Genomic DNA, 18706 nt, shown 5'->3' on the forward strand with positions numbered 1-18706 from the left:
CATGCCTTAACTTGTCTATTTTATTTGCATTTCGTAGTCTGCCCAGTTTCTAGTGGCTCTGCAAGTTCAAATTCTGTCGCCACTGTGTCTAATATCATATCCCTGGAAAAGATCTCTCCTCCTGCACTATCCTCATTGCAGAGCTTAGTATCAGTAGCCATCTACATCTTTAAAGACCCATCCCAATGGTCCGATTTGGAGATAGTGTTGTTTTCTCTGAAGAATGCAGCACGAATTGCCAGGATTAATATTTCTCCTCTGCGCGAGTCTTTATCCCATTTCTATGAGACTTTTCGCAAACTAGGAGATGCCTGAAATATGATCATCGCACTTGAAATCTTGCTCGACAACAAAAATTATTGAAGCTTAAAGAGAAAGTTTCGAAGGCAATGACGATAATTTTTGGTTATGATAAGGAATTTCGTTCCTTGGAGGAGCAAGTAAAGGCTACTAAGCATTCCTCGACAACTATAATAGAGAAGATTGCAAATCTCAAGCAGCAAATTTTGGACTTAGAGGCTCAGCGGCGCGAAACTGATTCAAGAACTAGCTAACTCGAGGCTGATATTGAAGTTAATAGGCGGATAGCCAATCTGGAACAACTGAGGTCCCAAAGGGGGAGGAAGTAATAATTTCCTTAGAGCAAGAGTTGATCGACACTCCGAACCAGGCCAGGCTTATTATTGATGCCGAAGTCAAGAACGTAATTGCTGAGGTTCAACTAAGAGATGACCTGTGCCGATATATGCTTGCTCTAGGAATTTCAGAAGACATGAATTTTCTTTTAATATTTATCATGGTTTGTTTTTGCATTTGTTACTTTTTTTCTTTTGATATCGTAAACGAACTTTGATGAATCATGAATTTTATGAATGAATGAATATCATGAATGAATATTATGCTTGATCAGTCAATTCTTTAAACTATATTTTTTGTGTTAGCATTGCTTTTCATATTGGCATTTTTTGTTAGTAATATATAGTGTTGCGTATGTGGTGTCATCTCGTATGGGCGATGCTAAGTTTCAGTTTCGGTCAGTAGCAAACATAGTTTAGGCTCGTAAGTAGTTGAAGTAATCACATTTTAAACTCATAAGTAGTTAGAGTTAGTCTTACACAAATGGCCGCTGTAACTCTCTAGAGTTCACGGGGCTTATCGTCGCTGAGGAGTTCACAAACTGCAATCCATCAGAGGGGCCCAGTGAAGCTACCGAGGCCGTGAACTCATAGGATTTATGCACAAGGTTGGCCACAGTAATTCTCTAGAGTTCACGGGGCACACAAGGCTACCATTGGGTACCAAATCCAAGGCTGCCAGAGTCCATCAATGAGGGGTCATCTTACTTCAGAGACTCACTTTTCTTTCATCCACAAGGTCAGACCCATTCACGAGGGGCCGCTCTCTCACTGGCCACGTGACACTACCTGAAGCTGTACAGATGGTATAGGTCACTACCCGCATGGGTGCGCGTGATGCTCTTTCCAGGATTTTTGAGGACATAGGTGGCACTGTGACCCATATAGTTCTGCCATATCGCCATCGCCAATAATAATAAGCCTTATGCCTGTTCGGCCTCATAGCGACATCTTTCTCGCCATTATATATGATAAGTCGTCATTGTTGTTGCGATTCTCGTACATAATTGTTGTTGCAATTCCCATACTGCCACTTGTAAATGATGAATTGGCCTTACTGGAATAATAAATCGAAATTAATATACCGCACTCACTGATGATATGAAATAAAAGTTTATAGTTAAGATAGTATATCAGTTTGGCGGTGCTATTGATTTCGATAAATTTAAATGAACTTGCATCAGTATCATGATAATAATAACAGTAGCTTTGGCAGCAACTTTGGCGATAGTCACTCGTACTTCAATAATGGTCATTTGGCGATTGGCGATTAGCAATGGCTATGGTCATTGGCGATAATCATCGGCGATAATCATTAACGTACCTGAAAACCTGCATTTCATTTATATAGAAAGCGAAATACATTCTATGATGATTTTTCTTATTACCTATCTTGGCCCCTTTCGGTTTTGAAGGTATGGTGCCGATACCTTTTAAAACCAAAATTATTGCCGCTCCTTAGATTGGCTTATCGTCGATAAACCGAATATAGGTGTATTGGTGAAAAAATGTTTTATGTTGCAATTTCATATCTTTCACCTTGTTCATCTCTTTTATCGGGGTATTTAAGCTGCAATACCCCAATTTTGTCTATTATCGGGCATCTTCAAATGCAGATGCCCCCAGAATTTTCTTTCGACCGATGAACTGTCCCACCAGTTCATTGTTTTGGCAGTCGACAGAAGATAGATCTCCTGAATCAATTTCTCTAGCCAATGTTACTGACAATCCTCTTACGGACGTTAGATTCGTTGTTGCCTTCCGTCGTTGTTCATCGTCCTTTTTCAGGACTATTTCTCCTTGTCTTATCATTCTTTGCAGTATATTTTTCAGTGTGAAGCAATCTTCTGTTTGATGCCTCAAATAGCGATGATAATTATAGTAATTCTTTTCTTTCGTCATTGCAGCTTCTTCTGGATATCTTAACGAGGGCAATCTAATGGTTCCGGTAGCCAATAACTGCTCCATCATTGGCAACACATCCTCTCTCTCTCTCTCATGCATACTCTCTGTGTGAGTCATATGGCCGTGGTTGCTTATCATTCTTATAGTCCCTTCGCTGGTCTGAGTCTTCTCTTCCTTTCATTTCCCTCTTGTCGTGGAAGAAAATTTTCTTTTTCTCCTGATCAACAGCATTTACTACTACCCTGTTTGGCCCTCTTTTTTCAGTTCTAGCTTGGAAGGCTGGCATCCTTTTAGTCATCAGCTCTAACGCATGCGCTTTGGTCGCCAGATCTCGAAAAGTCCTTATATTGGCGCTGGTGAGTCCAAATGCAACCCCTGTGTCCATGGAGCTTAGACACATTTTCATTTGCTCCCTTTCTTTAGGTAATTGTTGGCATGGTGCTCCTAAGGTTTTCCACCTGTTGTTGAATTTCTTCATAGACTCATTTCCCTCTGTCTTATGGATGTTAATTCCGCAATGCTAACATCATGGTCCAACGAGAAGAAATTTGACATAAATGCATCCTGCATCTGTTTACAGGTCTGTATTGATTCCGAGGCCATGTTAGAATACCACTGGAATGCTTTTCCTATTAAGGAAGACCAGAGTAGCCGTAGGCAATATTGAGGAACAACGGAGAAATTTCTCATAGACGTGATGAAATGCATCAGATGTTCGTCGGGGGATCCGTCTCCACTAAATTTCTAAGACTCAGGGTGTTTAAAATTAGCAGGGAAAGGTACATCTTCTACTTCCCTCAGATACAGCGTTCGATACCGGAACCTTCCTGTATTGCCATGTTCCCTTTCTATTCTGACGGCTTTCGCGACCACTTGGCGTATTTCTTCCTGAGTTATAATTCTCATCGTTGGAATGGATCCATGAGATCCCACTCTAAGCGGCTGAGAACCTCTAGGTTGTTGTTCCCATTCATTCATAGTAGTCATCATTGGGGGTGATATTATTTGGGCTACATTGTGTGTGAAAGTAGCCAGAGCTTCCCTAAGATTCTTACACTCATCCATTAACGTCTTTTGTGCTTGAGCCATTTCAACTAGTCCATCTTTGGTGGTAGGCAGGGGGGGTCTTTACTCGTTCCGGCCATACATACTAGCAACTTCGTTATTCCCTGACGAGGCTATCATCGGAGTGGAGTAAGAACAGGACGAGACTCAATCGAAAAGGAGTTTTGTTTGACCCTTCCGTGTTTTTGTAAGATTCAACTGATTGTATCATAATGCGAGGTGAAAGACTTCGAGGTGACACATAAATCGGTGAACTCTCCATATGTGACTTAACTTTTTATTTTCTAATCCATTGAGCATTTGTAGTAGGTAGGGCTGGAAGTTCATGGCATGAGGGTGAAGATGAAGATATTCCTCGATATATGCTAAGGGAGCGAGTTCGGGATTTTTCTTTGCCACATTTCATGTAACAAGTCTCATAGTTCTTGGCGTTGATGGGCTCATCCTGACTGCGACTCTCAATCTTCGACACATCACCACTATCCAATCGTTCTCATTTTCTTGTGCTATTGGGGAGACTGTTACAACCCTAACAGTAACTGGAAATTTGCTTTTCCTGCACAATACAGGTTGCTCTTGCTGGGTCCGAGGCTGGTTAGAGGCATATTCGATTACAAATCCTGTCGGTATGAAGTAGAAAATTGTCTCTTTCGCTAAGATCGCCATATCTCTTGAAATCTAGAGCTTTAATACGTATGTCGCTTGTAATTTTCTCTGTCAGAGGCACTGGTCTTCTGAACATCCGATCATCCAAATGAGGGGGTAGGGGGGTATTTATAGGCTTTCACATGTGTGAGCCATTGAATCCTATGCAGTGGACCCCACTTCGCATTCCCAAATTGTCCCTCTCTAAAGAGAGTTGCGCGGCCCAACATAACTATGGACGAGTTGCGCGGCCCAAAATGGCGACTCTCAATGGGAGCATTCTTCATTTCATCCCTGGGATAGAATATGTTTATGAATAAATACTAACCAATATCGCATTTGTTCTCTGACAGAGAAAATTACAAGGGACGTACACATTCAAGCTCTAGATTTCAGGAGCTCTGGCAATCTTAGTGAAAGAGACGATTTTCTACTTCATAACGACAGGATTTGTAGTCGAATATGTCTGACTAGCCTCGAACCCAGCATGAGCAGCCTATATTGAGAAAGAAAAGAAAATTTTCAGTTACTGTTGGGGTTGTAACGGTCTCCCTAATAGCACAAGAAAATGAGAGCGATTTGATAGTGGTGACGCGTCGGAGATCGAGAGTCACAGTCAGGATGAGCCCATCAATGCCAATAATTAGGGGACTCGTTACATGAAATGCGGTAAAGAAAAATCCCGAACTTGCTCCCCTAGCAATATATCTAGGAAAATCTTCATCTTCGCCCTCGCGCCAAGAACTTCCAGCCCTACCTACTACAAATACTTGATAGACTAGAAAAAAAAAAAGGTAAGTCACATATGGAGAGTTCGCCGATTTATGTGTCACCTCGAAGTCTTTCGCCTCGCATTATGATGCAATCAGTTGAATCTTACGAAAGCATGGAAGGGTCAAACAAAACTCCTTTTCCAATAAATCCCATCACACCAACCTATTCTTGCTCCACTCCGATGACAACCTTATTAGGGAATAAAGAAGTTACAGTATGTATGGCTGGAACGAGTAAAGACCCCCCCCCCCCCCTCCCCCCGAAGATAGACTAGTTGAAATGATTCAAGCGCAAAAGATGTTAATGGATAAGTGTAAAAATCTTCGGGAAGCTCTGGCTACTCTCGCACACAATGTAACCCAAATAATATCACCCCCAATATTAGCTACTATGAATGAATGGGAACAACAACCTGAAGGTTCTCAGCCGCCTAGAGTGGGATCTCATGGATCCATTCCTGCGACGAGAATTATAACTTAGGAAGAAGTACGCCAAGTGGTCGTAGAAGCCGTTAGAATAGAAAGGGAACATGATAGTATAGGAAGGTTCCTGTATCAAACGCCGTATCCGAGGGAAGTAGAAGATGTACCTTTCCTTGCTAATTTCAAACACTTTGAGTTTCAGAAATTTAGTAGAGACGGATCCCCCGACAAACATCTGATGCATTTCATCATGTTTATAGAGAATTTCTCTACTATTCTCCAATATTGCCTATGGCTATTCGGGTCTTCCTTAACGGGAAAAGCATTCCAGTGGTATTCCAGCCTGGCCCCGGAATTAATAGGGAACAGATGCAGGATGTGTTTATGTCAAATTTCTTTTTGTCAGACCGTAATGTTAGCATTGCAGAATTAGGATCCGTAAGACAGAGGGAAAATGAGTCTGTGGAGAAATTCATCAGTAGGTGAAAAACCTTAGGAGCATCATGCCAGCAATTACCTGAAGAGAGGGAGTAAGTGAAAATATGTCATAGCTCCATGAACACGGGGATTGCATTTGGACTCACCAGCACCATTATAAGGACTTTTCGAGATCTGGTGACTAAAGCGCATGCGTTGGAGCTGATGACTAAAAAGATGTCAGCCTTTCAAGCTAAAATGAAAGAAGAGGGCTAAACAGGGCAGTAGTAAATGTTGTTGATCAGGAAAAAAAGAAAAACTCCTTCCACAACAAGAGGGAAATGAAAGGAAGAGAAGACTCAGATCGATGAAGGGACTATAAGAATGATAAGTGACTGCGGCCATATGACTCACATAGAGAATATGCATTCGAGAGAGGATGTGTTGCCAACGATTGAGCAGTTATTGGCTATCGGAACCATTAGGTTGCCCTTGCCAAGATATCCAAAAGAAGTCGCAATGACGAAAGAAAGGAATTACTGTCATTATCATCGTCGTTTGAGGCATTAAACAAAAGATTGCTTCACACTGAAAAGTATACTACAAAGAATGATAAGACAGAGAAATAGTCTTGAAAAAGGATGATGAACAAAGATGAAAGGCAACAACAAATCTAACGTCTGTAAGAGGATTGTCAGCAACATTGTCTCAAGAAATTGATTCAGGAGATCTATCTTCTGTCGACTGCCAAAACAATGAACCAGTGGGACAGTTCATTGGTCGAAAGAAAATTCTAGGGGCATCTGCATTGGAAGATGCCTGATAATAGACAAAACTAGGGTATCGTAGCTTAAATACCCCGATAAAAGAGACGAACGAGGTGAAAGATATGGAATTGCAACATAAAGCACTTTTCGCCAACACGCCTATATTCAGTTTATCGACGAAAAGTCAATCTGAGGAGCGACAATAATTTTGGTTTCAAAAGGTATCGGCACCATACCTTCAAAACCAAAAGGGGGTAAGATAGGTAATAAGAATAATCTTCATAAAATGTATTTTCCTTTCTATATAAATGAAATGCAAGTTTTTAGGTACGCCAATGATTATCGTCAGTGATTATTGCCAGTGACCATAGCCATTGCCAATAGTCAATCACTAAATGACCATTATTAAAGCGCCAGTGACTATCATCAGAGTTGCTGCCAAAGCTATTGTTATTATTATCATGATACTGATGTGAGGCCATTTTATTATTCAAATTTATCGAAATTAATAACACCGCCAAGCTGATATAGCATTTTAACCATGAGATTTTGTTATATATCATCAGTAAGCGCAATATATTAATTTCAATACATTATCCCTGCAAAGCCAATCCATCATCCGCCGCAGCAAAATAAGTCATCGGCTGATAAAGCTAAATATAAGGATCGCAATAACGATGACGATCCATCATGTATGACAGCGAGAAAGATGCCGCTATGAATCCGAACACGTATAAGGCTTATTATTATTGGCGATGGCGATATGGCAGAACTATACGGGTAGCAGTGTCGCCTATGGCCTTAAAAAGCCCAGAAAGAACATCACACGCACCCATGTGGGCAGTGACCTATGCCATCTATACAGCTTCAGGCAGCATCACGTGGGTGGCCAGAAAGCGCCTCCTCATGAATAGGTCTAACCTTGCAGATGAAGGAAAAGTGAGTCTAAAGTAAGATGACTCCCCAGATCCCTAGTTTGATTTTAGTAGTAACGCGTAAGGATAGGTCTCTAAAGTAAGATGACCCCTCATTGATGGACTGACAGCCTTGGATTTAGTACCCGACGGTATCCTTGCGTGCCCCATGAACTTTAGAGAGTTACTATGGCCAACCCTGTGCATAAATTCTATTGAGTTCACGGTCCCGGTAGCTTCATTGGGCCCCTCTGATGGATCGTGTTTTGTTAACTCCCCAGCCATGATAAGCCCCGTGAACTCTAGAGAGTTACAGCGGCCATTTGTGTAAGAACTGCTCCAACTACTTACGAGTCTAAATTGTGATTGCTCTAACTACTTACAAGCCTAAACTGTGTGTTCAACTACCTGGAATTGGAACTTAGCACCACCCATACGAGATAAATATGGCAACACTATATGTTAATAGCAAAAATGCCAATACAAAAAGCAATGCTAACACAAAAAATATAGTTGGAAGAATTAACTGATCAGGCATAATATTCAATCATTCATTCATAGCATTCATGATTCATTAAAGTTCATTTACTATATCAAAAGAAAAAAGTAACAAATGCAAATACAAGCCATAATAAATATTAAAAGAAAATTCATTTTTCTTCTGAAATTCCTAGAGCAAGCATATATCGGCGTGAGTCGTCTCTTAGTTGAACCTCAGCGGTCGCGTTCTCGACTTCAGCATCAATAATAAGCCTGGCCTGGTTCGGAGTGTCGATCAGCTCTTGCTCCAAGGAAATTATTGCTTCATCCCCCTTCGAGACCTCTAGCTGTTGCAGACTGGCTATCTGCCTATTAACTTCAATATCAACCTTGAGTTGGTTAGTTCTTGAATTAATTTCACGCTACTGAGCCTCTAAGTCCAAAATTTGCTGCTTGAGGTTTGTAATCTTCTCTGTTATAGTCACCGAGGAATGCTTATTAGCCTTTACTTGCTCCTCTAAGGAGTGAAATTTCTTATCATAACAAAAAATTGTTGTCATTGCCTTTGAAAATTTCTCTTTAAGCTGCAATAATTCTTGTTGTCGAGCGAGAATTTCAGGTGCGACGATCATATTTTGGGCATCTCCCAGTTTGCAGAAAGTCTCACAGAAATGGGATAAAGACTCACGCAGAGGGGAAATATTAATCCTGGAAATTTGTGTTGCATTCTTAGAGAAGACAACACTATCTCCAAATTGGACCATTGGGATGGGTCTTTAAAGATGTAGATGGCTGCTGATACTGAGCTCTACATTAGGGATAATGTAGGAGGAGAGATCTTTTCCTGGTACATGATATTCGACACAATGGTGACAAAATTTGAACTTGCAGAGCCATAAGAGACAGTATAGACTACGAAATGCAAATAAAATACATAAGTTAAGGTATGGATTGTAGGTAAATTAATATAAAGCAAGGAAATAAAGTAAAGTGTACCTGTAGCTACCAAAGGTGCCAAAGCAAGAATTGCTGCTTCTACAGATTGCCTCTGTTCTGGGGGAGCGGATGGTCCGGGTAAATTTGGAACCCTATTGGTAAAAGATAGTGCTCTGGCCTCAGTGCTTGATGACACGGTAGTTGGAATCGCGACATCAGCGGACTTTGTTTGGAAAATTATTCCACGAGCTGCTCTGCTAGTCTTGATAGGAAGTCTGAGGGGCACCCTCATTTTCTTAGCAGAACGCTTGCCAGAAGCAGAGGCCGGAAGGGCGGCTTGAGATACATCTGTGGGAGTCAGAAGAGTCTCTAGAGATGATACAATGTTGGTTGGAGAATTTGAAGGTGCTGCACGCAAAAGAGGGGAATAGTTGCTACTAAATGTATAGTCAAGTTAGCCCAATTGTAGGGCCCCACACCATAAATTTGCATGCTGCGAGTCACTTCTTCGGAATGCTCGAGAATAGTCTAGTCATATCCGAACTGTCGCGTAAACCGATTGGGGTAGTATGGCTCCCTTTAAAACTCACTACCCTCTCACAGAGGTAGGATGTTGACCGTATTGACATGAAGAAGGCTCGCTTGGCTGGAGGAAGGTTGTCATCATCAACAGCTTCATGATCTATGATGTATTGGGCAAACGAGAACTGGTAGAAGTCAATAGCATTTGTTGACTCAATAGTATCAATCACCTATTCCGAATGTATTGGGCCATTCGTACATTCGTTTCGGCATTATCCTTTGCTGGTAGTGACATAAGGGAAGTCGTGAGGGATGTACGTATGCTTTTCTGGATCGTCATATGTCCATGAGAAGTATATGCCTAGGCATCTAGAAAAGTAGTGTCATGAGATGAATGCCGAACTGGCTCCGACGGATGGGTTTTGACAGTGCGTGGCGATATCTCCAAAGGCATGATATAATGAACAAAGTATGGGAGACGCTAATGAATATTTTTGCCCTTCTGCAAATCCGCCAGCGATGACAAATATGGATGGTCTGATAGCATCCGCCCACTTGGAACTTGGTAACACTACTGCACTCAGCCAGTACGCCAGGATGGCCGCTAGCTCACCTTTGGATGAGAATTCTGATGGGTTCCTTATTCTGCGACGTGCATTTTCCAGTTCATTTGAATTACTATTCTTAAACCTGTCAGAGAAAGAAGGGTACGAATGAGGACACTATTAGTAAATGCGTAAAATTACGATGTAAGGAAAAGGGATGTATTGCAACTCTTGAGAGAAATGAGCTAGTCAAAGGAGATGTGGAATTTTTCTGATATCGGGGAATTTGGACATCTCCCTGAAGTGTTCAACGGAAGTGTCCGACACCAGTGCTTGTCTTCTGGAAGAGGAAAATTGTGAGAATTCCTCGTTGGTGGGAACATATTTGTTATAAAAGCGACCTGTTATGAGGAGGCCTCCCATCCTATGAAGGTCCCATAGGGTAATACTGACTTCACCAAGAGGTAGATGAAAAGAGTTCATGGTAGGGCACCAGTAACTAAGGAACCCCTTATAGACCATATGATCTTTATAGAAGTATTTAGAAGTAGCCTCAATTGCACTATAAAGGCCGACCTCTATCAACGTTGCAGAATGTTTGGCAAGAATGGCCTTGCCCCTGTCGGTATAATATTTGCGAGATGATAAGAATCCGCGTGTGTGGAATTCTTCAGTACCCCATAATAATCTTCTCTCTCTCTCTGAAGCGTTGGCGTATTGTCTCATGGAAAATTGCAGAAAACAGTGCATGAGAATTGTAGCAAGGAATCAGAAATCGCATTGGATGTACTTCACCAATTTATTGCTTCGACCCTCTCTGAAAGAATACCCTCCAACATTCTGGATTCTTGAATCGACCAGTTGGAAGTATGCATCATACGACTCTGTGTTGTTCGATCTATCGGTTCACTTCGGAGAATAGAAAGATGTCGCAGAATGTTCAGTGGGATCGTTATTAATTCATTTCTGAAAGGGCTATTGAAATTGAAGTTGCCATCTTGAACTTTCACGGAGTCCCTAGTATTCAGGAGCTTTCTCTTCTTATGCTCTTGGATCTTCTCTTAGAGTTCTTGATGCTTTGACTTCTTCCGTTTCTTCTACGAAAGTGTTGGCGGAGCTGTATCTTCTCTTGCTGGAGATCGAACAATAGCGATATGCAAATTGGCTGTCAACTTCAGCCAGGCTTCCCAATCAACCTCCCGACCTTGCTTTGGAGGTCCTGTTATTTCGTCAGAAATGATCGCCTGACAAATTGGCCAAGATAATGTTTTAATTCTACTAGAGAAGTCAACAATAGGCAAGACTTGTTCCTTTATGTACGCAGGCTATTTTTTGGTTACTTTGACTCGTTTTCGTTGAGGCTCTTCACGTGCTAGAGGGGGAGAAGTGGCTATTTGGGCCATAGGTGAAGGTACAGGGGCTATAGGAGCCGATGAGGGTTCAAGGGCTTGAGAAGAATCAGGGAGATTTGCATGGGAAGGTTGATCTGTCGAAGCTTCTATAAGGTGAAAGGTTCTCTTGGCACGGGCCATGGTTGAAGAGTTTAGAGAAATTGGTTGAAGTTTGGAAAATTAGAAATTTCGGTAGATTTTTGGAACAGAAGTTTCTATCACTAAGTGATGATGACTTGCGTAGACGAGTTGTGCACAAGAGGGATTCACCAGGAGATAGAAAAATATGAAGTGAGGAATGATTGAGTGGTTTGGTATTTATAGACTAGTAACACCGGCAATGAGTTGTGCCGGCGGGAGTTGCACGGACCTACGTAACTCAAGTTCTAAAAGAAAAAGTTGATCCTTCAAGTTGACCTAGAAGTTGACCTAGAGAAGTCAAGTTTCGGATCAAGGGGGCATCTGTTGGGGCATAAACTTTAGTTAAGGGGAGAAGCTTCTAAGAGGAAAATTGGTGAAAGAAATGAAGGGTAAAAGTGAAAGGCATGTGAAAGAAATGAAGGATCGCGGTTACCTTAGAGTTGAACCATTCAGGAAGTGAGCGTAGTATCTTTGCACATACTTTACTTTCTGGAATTTTGTCGCTAAGACCCAACATTGAGTTTACAATGTCATTTAATCTTGTGTAAAAGTCCATAAACATGTCATTTTCCTCCATATGAATTTCTTCAAATTTGGTTATGAGGAGTTGGACTTTAGATTTTTTAACAATTATAGTACCCTCGTGTGTCATTTCTAATATATCCCAAGCTTGCTTTGTAGTATCACAGGATATGATTCTTTTGAACTCATCCGGTGATAGTGCGCAAGTGATTGCATTTAGTACTTTTGCATTGGCACTACTCTCATTTTTTTAAAGAGTGGTCCATGAGAAATACGGTGTTACTCTCATTGATTTTGAACCATCGATACCAGTCACTTCAGTGGTAGGTGGGTTCCATTCAGTTACTGTGGCTTGCCACACACTCTCATCCATTGATTTGAGGAAGATCCTCATCCTGGCTTTCCAATAGGCATAGTTGGAGCCATCAAAGGGTGAAGGCCTAGTGACTGATAGGCTATCAAAATTTAACCTCTTTTAAATAGCTTAGATCATTAGCTCAGGAAATAAATCCAAATAAAAAGCAATAAGAGCGATTAGGCTCTGATACCACTTGAAATGGCCTGGCTATACGTCCTAGAGGGGGGAGGGGGGAATAGGACGATGCCAAAATAAAACTTTAACAGCGGAATAAATGAATATGATAACCAAATAAAATAAATCAATTCACAATGCTGAAATAAAAGCAACCTCAATAAACAGGAATTGAGAGGTTGATACGAATTCAGTTCTAAGGATAACCTTACACCATAAAAACCAAGGGTTTATGGCAGGACAACCTTATTTCTAGAACGTCCTTTGTATTAAAAACTCAAATTGGAGAGGAAAATAAATAGTAAGGAATTGAAATAAATTATAAAAATTTAAATCTAAATTATTACAACATTCCCACTGTGCTTGAAATGTAAATTTTACAACATTCACATCCACACATACATTCCACAAATCTGAATGATAAAAGATATAAAACTTAAGCAAGCATTCAAATCACAAGACAATGAATTATAGTGGTTCGCCTATACGTACACCAACTGTTTAACAACAGCCACACAGAATGCTACTCCACTCCTAATATCCTCACACAGGGGATATTAACGTTCATTAATAAAATAGGTTTCATAAGTTCACCTAAAACCTTCACAATTGTGTCTTTTTAACTTGGGCTTACACAATCCAAAAATCCACACTTTCTGAGTTTTCTGGCTTTCCTCAAATAACCACACAATGAGATTTTTCTAGCGAATCTGAAACAAAAACCAAATGAATAGAAATTTTATATAAATGTAAAATACCTGAATTTCTCCCTTTTGTAGTAGCCCAGTAGAACCAATCGGAGTAGATGTTCGAATCAACGTTCAATGTCCAATACTCACTTTACAATGGTTCTAAGTTCTAATTGATTTTAAATTAAATCAAATGGGCTTAGCTCTATTTGATTTTGATTCCAAGAATAAGGAATATAGCAATTCCTCTTTCAAATAAGATTGGAATATAGGAAAAAAATCAAATAGAAAAGCTAATAAAAAGAATATTAAATACGCACAGCGTAGCTTAAAATGAACAAAGTTATCTCAGAGTGGAGGCTTGAATTTTCTTGGAATTAATCGATCAAAAACTCTGAAATTCATGTTTAATTTATATATGAAAAGATCACATCTACAACTGGTCTTAAGAACCCTTCGACTGGTCGTAGCTTCAATGACATTTTGAATTATTAAACGCGATCTTTGAAAATCGTTCTACGGCTGGTCTTAGGGAGTCTACGACTAGTTGTGGACCACCTACGACTGGTCATAGATGACTCAGGACTAGTCGTAGACAACCAGGCTTGGTTGCTGGAGTTTGAGTCGTAGTTCTAGGACTGGTCAAAGGTCGAGTCATGACCTCCTTACGACCGGTCGAATAGTCTCTAGGACTGGTCGTAGAGTAATAAAAAAATTCTGAAAATCTTCAACAACTTATGACTGGTCGTGAAATTTCTTGGACTAGTCGAATTAGTGCTAGGACTAGTCGAACAAGGTCCAGGACTAGTCTTAAAACAGACCAATTCATATAAATAGATTCATTTTGAATTATGTATATAAAATGACCTACCCTAAGGTCAATCTAAGGTCTATCATACCTGGATCATTAAGTATAAACATTAAACTTCATTCTTTTTAGATAATGGTTGACCTTTGAACCTCATGAAGCTTGAGATCTCTACTTGATGTAGCTTGATCTTGAGATCTTCTAAAGCTTGAAATTAAACTTCATCTTGAGTTGTACTTGAGTCTTGAAATGTACTCTTCTTATCGATGTAGCTCTGAACATAGATGTTTAAAGTACATGACTTCTCATTTCTTGAAGCAGAGCACCGTACAAGTCTTGAACCATTGTGATGTAGTGTCTTGATCAGATACATATCAACATATAAACACAAGACATAGATAGAAGTTTTGGCACAACAAAATTTAATAATCAAAGGAGCATGAGACCATAGCACTTACAAAATCATACCGTGCGGCCCAGCCGATCAACGGATCTATTCTATGTTCAGACCCTTATCCTAACATGGTGTGTTCGACGTAGTGAACAGAGCAGATCATGCGACTGTATAATTCACTCCGCACAAAATAAATTAATTTACGTGGAATCACAAATTCACATGGAGACATGCATGAGGTTTCAACGGTGTGCGCTTCTTTAATGTGTGACCCACCTAGGACTCAAATCTGCTTCGTACTTTGACCCATGGGCCAACACATTATGAAAAAGGTGGTGAAGGGAGTATATTTTCTAGAAGTCAACCATAAATGGATCCCACCTATTTTGAACAGCAGCATGGAGAAACATTTGTCTGCACGCTGTAACAGCTCACGATGAAACCAGAAGTGACGGTGGTTTCCACCCCGACGTCCCTACAACATGTGACCCACCTTGGACTTGGATTTGTTTCATATTTTGACTCTTAGGCCAATTCAACATGAGGAAGCTAATGAACGGAGAGGAATTCCCACTAAACATCATATTGGACCACACCTTCACCCCAGCCATTCATGAAGCTAAGAGGCACATAAAATCACGTGCATTGCCTGTAATTAACTTTCCATATTGGTTTAGTTCAATGGTGAACCTAATCCCCATGCTGACTAGTAGTATGGCCCACCAAAAGCTCGGATCAGTCCCATAATTTGGCCCCTGGCCTAACACGACCCTACAAAACGGATCAATAGAGTGGATCTCTCGAAACACTATTGCAACTGAACCACACTGAATCATGAAAATCAACCAGAAGCGAAAGATCAGCCACTGCAACGACTTGTAAAAACGATTTGCAAGAAGGGTTCCTTACTTGGAAACTTCTGACGATTCATGCAATCCACACCGTCTAATATCCAGAGAGGAGATTTTCGATTCTTCCCACGAAACTAGAAAGAGGTGTCGACTTCTTCTCTGCTGATCCTCACGCTGCAGAGATGGTTTCTCTCTGTCGCAAGGAACCATGCAGTCTCATGTTGGCCACAGATCTTATGGACCAAGGATCATCCCACAATCAATCCAATCCATCAGATGACGCTGGGAAGAAAGATAAATGGGGAGGAATGGTTCTGCCATGAGAAGGGAGTCATCCTCTCAACCAAGAACGGGCTGATTGTGGACATAAGATGACCCATTGAGGGACCATTTGACAGCCAACAATTTGAACGATTCTGATGGAGAAGAAGCTCCAAGAAAGCTGTATCGAGTTCTCATCTTGGCGGTGCTGTTGCGCACGTTGTTATGCAACCAAGGTGCATAGCTGAATCTCCAAAAGATTTGAAGCTACGTATAAAAGCCCACCATCAGGTACGCTGCAAAACAAATCAAAGGGAGAGAGAAGGAGAAAAGTGCGAAGAAGAAAGAGGGGAATCATTCGAGAAGAAGATCTCGGTCATGCAAAGGTGATCCTACACCGGCCAGTACACTGCTTTAGATTCCTTTCCTACTCTTCCTTTCCTTCTTCCCTTTTCTTTTAAAGAAAACTCCCATACAGCAGGAGCCATCACGACTGATCATAGCAAAATTCAATGTGGGATGGGCCTAAGTTTGACAAAATAAAGCCCACTATATACGACCTGTCTTCGTAGAATCCGAATTTAATGCCTTAGATGTATTAATTCTAACTAAAGTTTAAATCTAAAAACAGGAATTTAGGTTAGGATCTACCTTAAGGAACATCGCCGAAGAATAATAAGCTAAGGTGAGGGTTTTATCCTTTAAGCTTGCAGTAATTTAAGTTGATCTATTTATCCTGCCTTTTCATGCCTTCAATGATGTGAATTATCCTGCCTTTTCATGCCTTTAATGATGTGAATTATCCTGCCTTTCATGTTTATATGTTTTCTGAGAATTATCCTTTCTATTGATTTAGTTGATATCATCGTTTACTTCTCCTTTTGAGAATTTTGATATTACATGTGATATTTATGAATTTATGTGGGCCGTGGATACAAGCCTTGCCCTTACCTTTATCGATTTATTGAGTTGGCCCTTGCCACTCTCCTCTTTATTAAGCTAGTTACTACCACTCTCCCCTCTATATTATGTTGGCCATTGCCACTTTTTGAGATGAGCATTGTCACTCTTCTCTTTATTATATTGGCCTTGTGCTATTTAACTATAAGGCTTGGGCATATGTCTTGATATTCTGAAACTCCCATAATTCAATTTATCTCTCTATAAGTACAAGTGATGTGTAAGATGTATCACAACTAGTGATTCAAATATTCTATCATGGACGTAATGCTTTCTAGGTAGAGACCCTCTTGGTTCATGTAATTATATGGGCCTTTAGGTAGTAGTGCACAAGTCGATGTGTGTAATTCGAAAATACAGTGTCACATCATTTTTGGGATTGGATGTCGTAAATAGTCACTCCATGATCAAGTCGTGTCACGTGATTCACCTAGCTCATGTGTTGTGCATCTTAAGGAGTTCACGTAAATCCACGGTAGCGTTGTCATGCCGGTGAATATCCGTATAGTGAGAGTACCGGTCGAGTCAGGTTTTTTATAAATCGTATTCCACATTGTAATGATCACTACATATGATGAGCCTCACATACTTTGCTAGGCATGTATCTCATGTAGGTTGTTTGCGTATTCTGATATCCTCGTATTAGTGGATTATGGGACATATCAGAACCCTTACCTTACCTTTATAAATCTCTTGAATTATTGTTAATCTTAAAGGATAATCATCACTATGAGTAGGGCATTGACCCTCTCCCAACTGTATAGTTGATGCAGATGATGTATAGATTGAAGACCTATAGAAGACAATGCTGGAAGAGTCGGAAGATAGTTTACTATTTAGTTTTATACTTCCATTGCGAACTCTGAGATTGTAATACACTCTCATTAAAAGGACACTTATGTTATATTGAATTCTTTTAATAATAATGACGGTTAATTTTATTCTCGTGAATAGTTACCTTCATGAATGTATCTAGATGTGATAAAAAAAAAAGGTGCGATTTTTAAAGCATCCAAGCTTATATATTATTAACACCCGATTTTCTCAGGCACAAGTATAAACTCTGGTCGTGAAAATTCGGGTTGTTACATGTATTTACTAAGCGATGAATTCCAATTACTTCGCGGTGAAGTTCACTTACTTCGCTTTCAATTTCCATCACTTCGCGGTCAATTTCTCTCACTTATCCGTCAAGTTCACTCACTTCGTCATGAATTTCTCTCACTTCTCTGTCAAGTTCAATCACTTCGTGGTGAATTTCTCTCACTTCTCCGTCAAGTTCACTCACTTTGCAATTCATTCACTTATCATCGAGAAGTGAGATAAATTCACCGCAAAGTAAGTGAACTTGACCGCAAAGTGAGTAAACTTGACCACAAAGTGAGTAAACTTGACCATGAAGTGATTGAAATTGACCGCGAAGTGATTGGAATTCATTGCAAAGTGAGTAAACTTCACCACAAAGTGATTAAAATTCACTGTAAAGTGATTGAAATTCACTGCAAAGTGATTAAAATTTAAGGGGATATGAGTAAAATTAACTGCGAAGTGAGTGAAATTAACCATGAAGAGAATGAGGTTCACCGCAAAGTGATTGAAATTGACCACAAAGTTATTAAAATTGACCGTGAAGTGAGTGAACTTGACCGCAAAGTGAGTGGACTTGACCGAGAAGTGAGATAAATTGACCGCGACGTGAGTGGAATTCACTGTGAAGTGAGTGAACTTGACCGCGAAGTGATTGAAATTCACCGTGAAGTGAGTGAACTTGACCGATGAGTCAGTCATAATTGAGTGAAATTCGCAGTGATTTTCATTCACTTCATGGTGAATTTCTCTCACTTCGCGGTCAATTTCACTCACTTATCACCTCGAAGTGAGTGAAATTGACCGTGAAGTTAGTGAAATTCACTGCGATGTGAATGAACTTGACCGATGAGTCGAACATATTTGAGTGAAATTGACCAATAACTGCGTGAAATTGTAGTGAAGTGCATGGAATTGACCGAGATTGAAAAGGAACTTCTTTAAATTGACTGTGAAGCTTCATGAGATTGACCGCAAACTTCTTGAAGTTGATGGATAAATGCGTGAAATTTCGCCGACTTTTCGATTAGCTTCATGAATTTT

Source organism: Magnolia sinica, chromosome 12, assembly GCF_029962835.1.
Source record: "Magnolia sinica isolate HGM2019 chromosome 12, MsV1, whole genome shotgun sequence".
Lineage (NCBI taxonomy): Eukaryota > Viridiplantae > Streptophyta > Magnoliopsida > Magnoliales > Magnoliaceae > Magnolia > Magnolia sinica.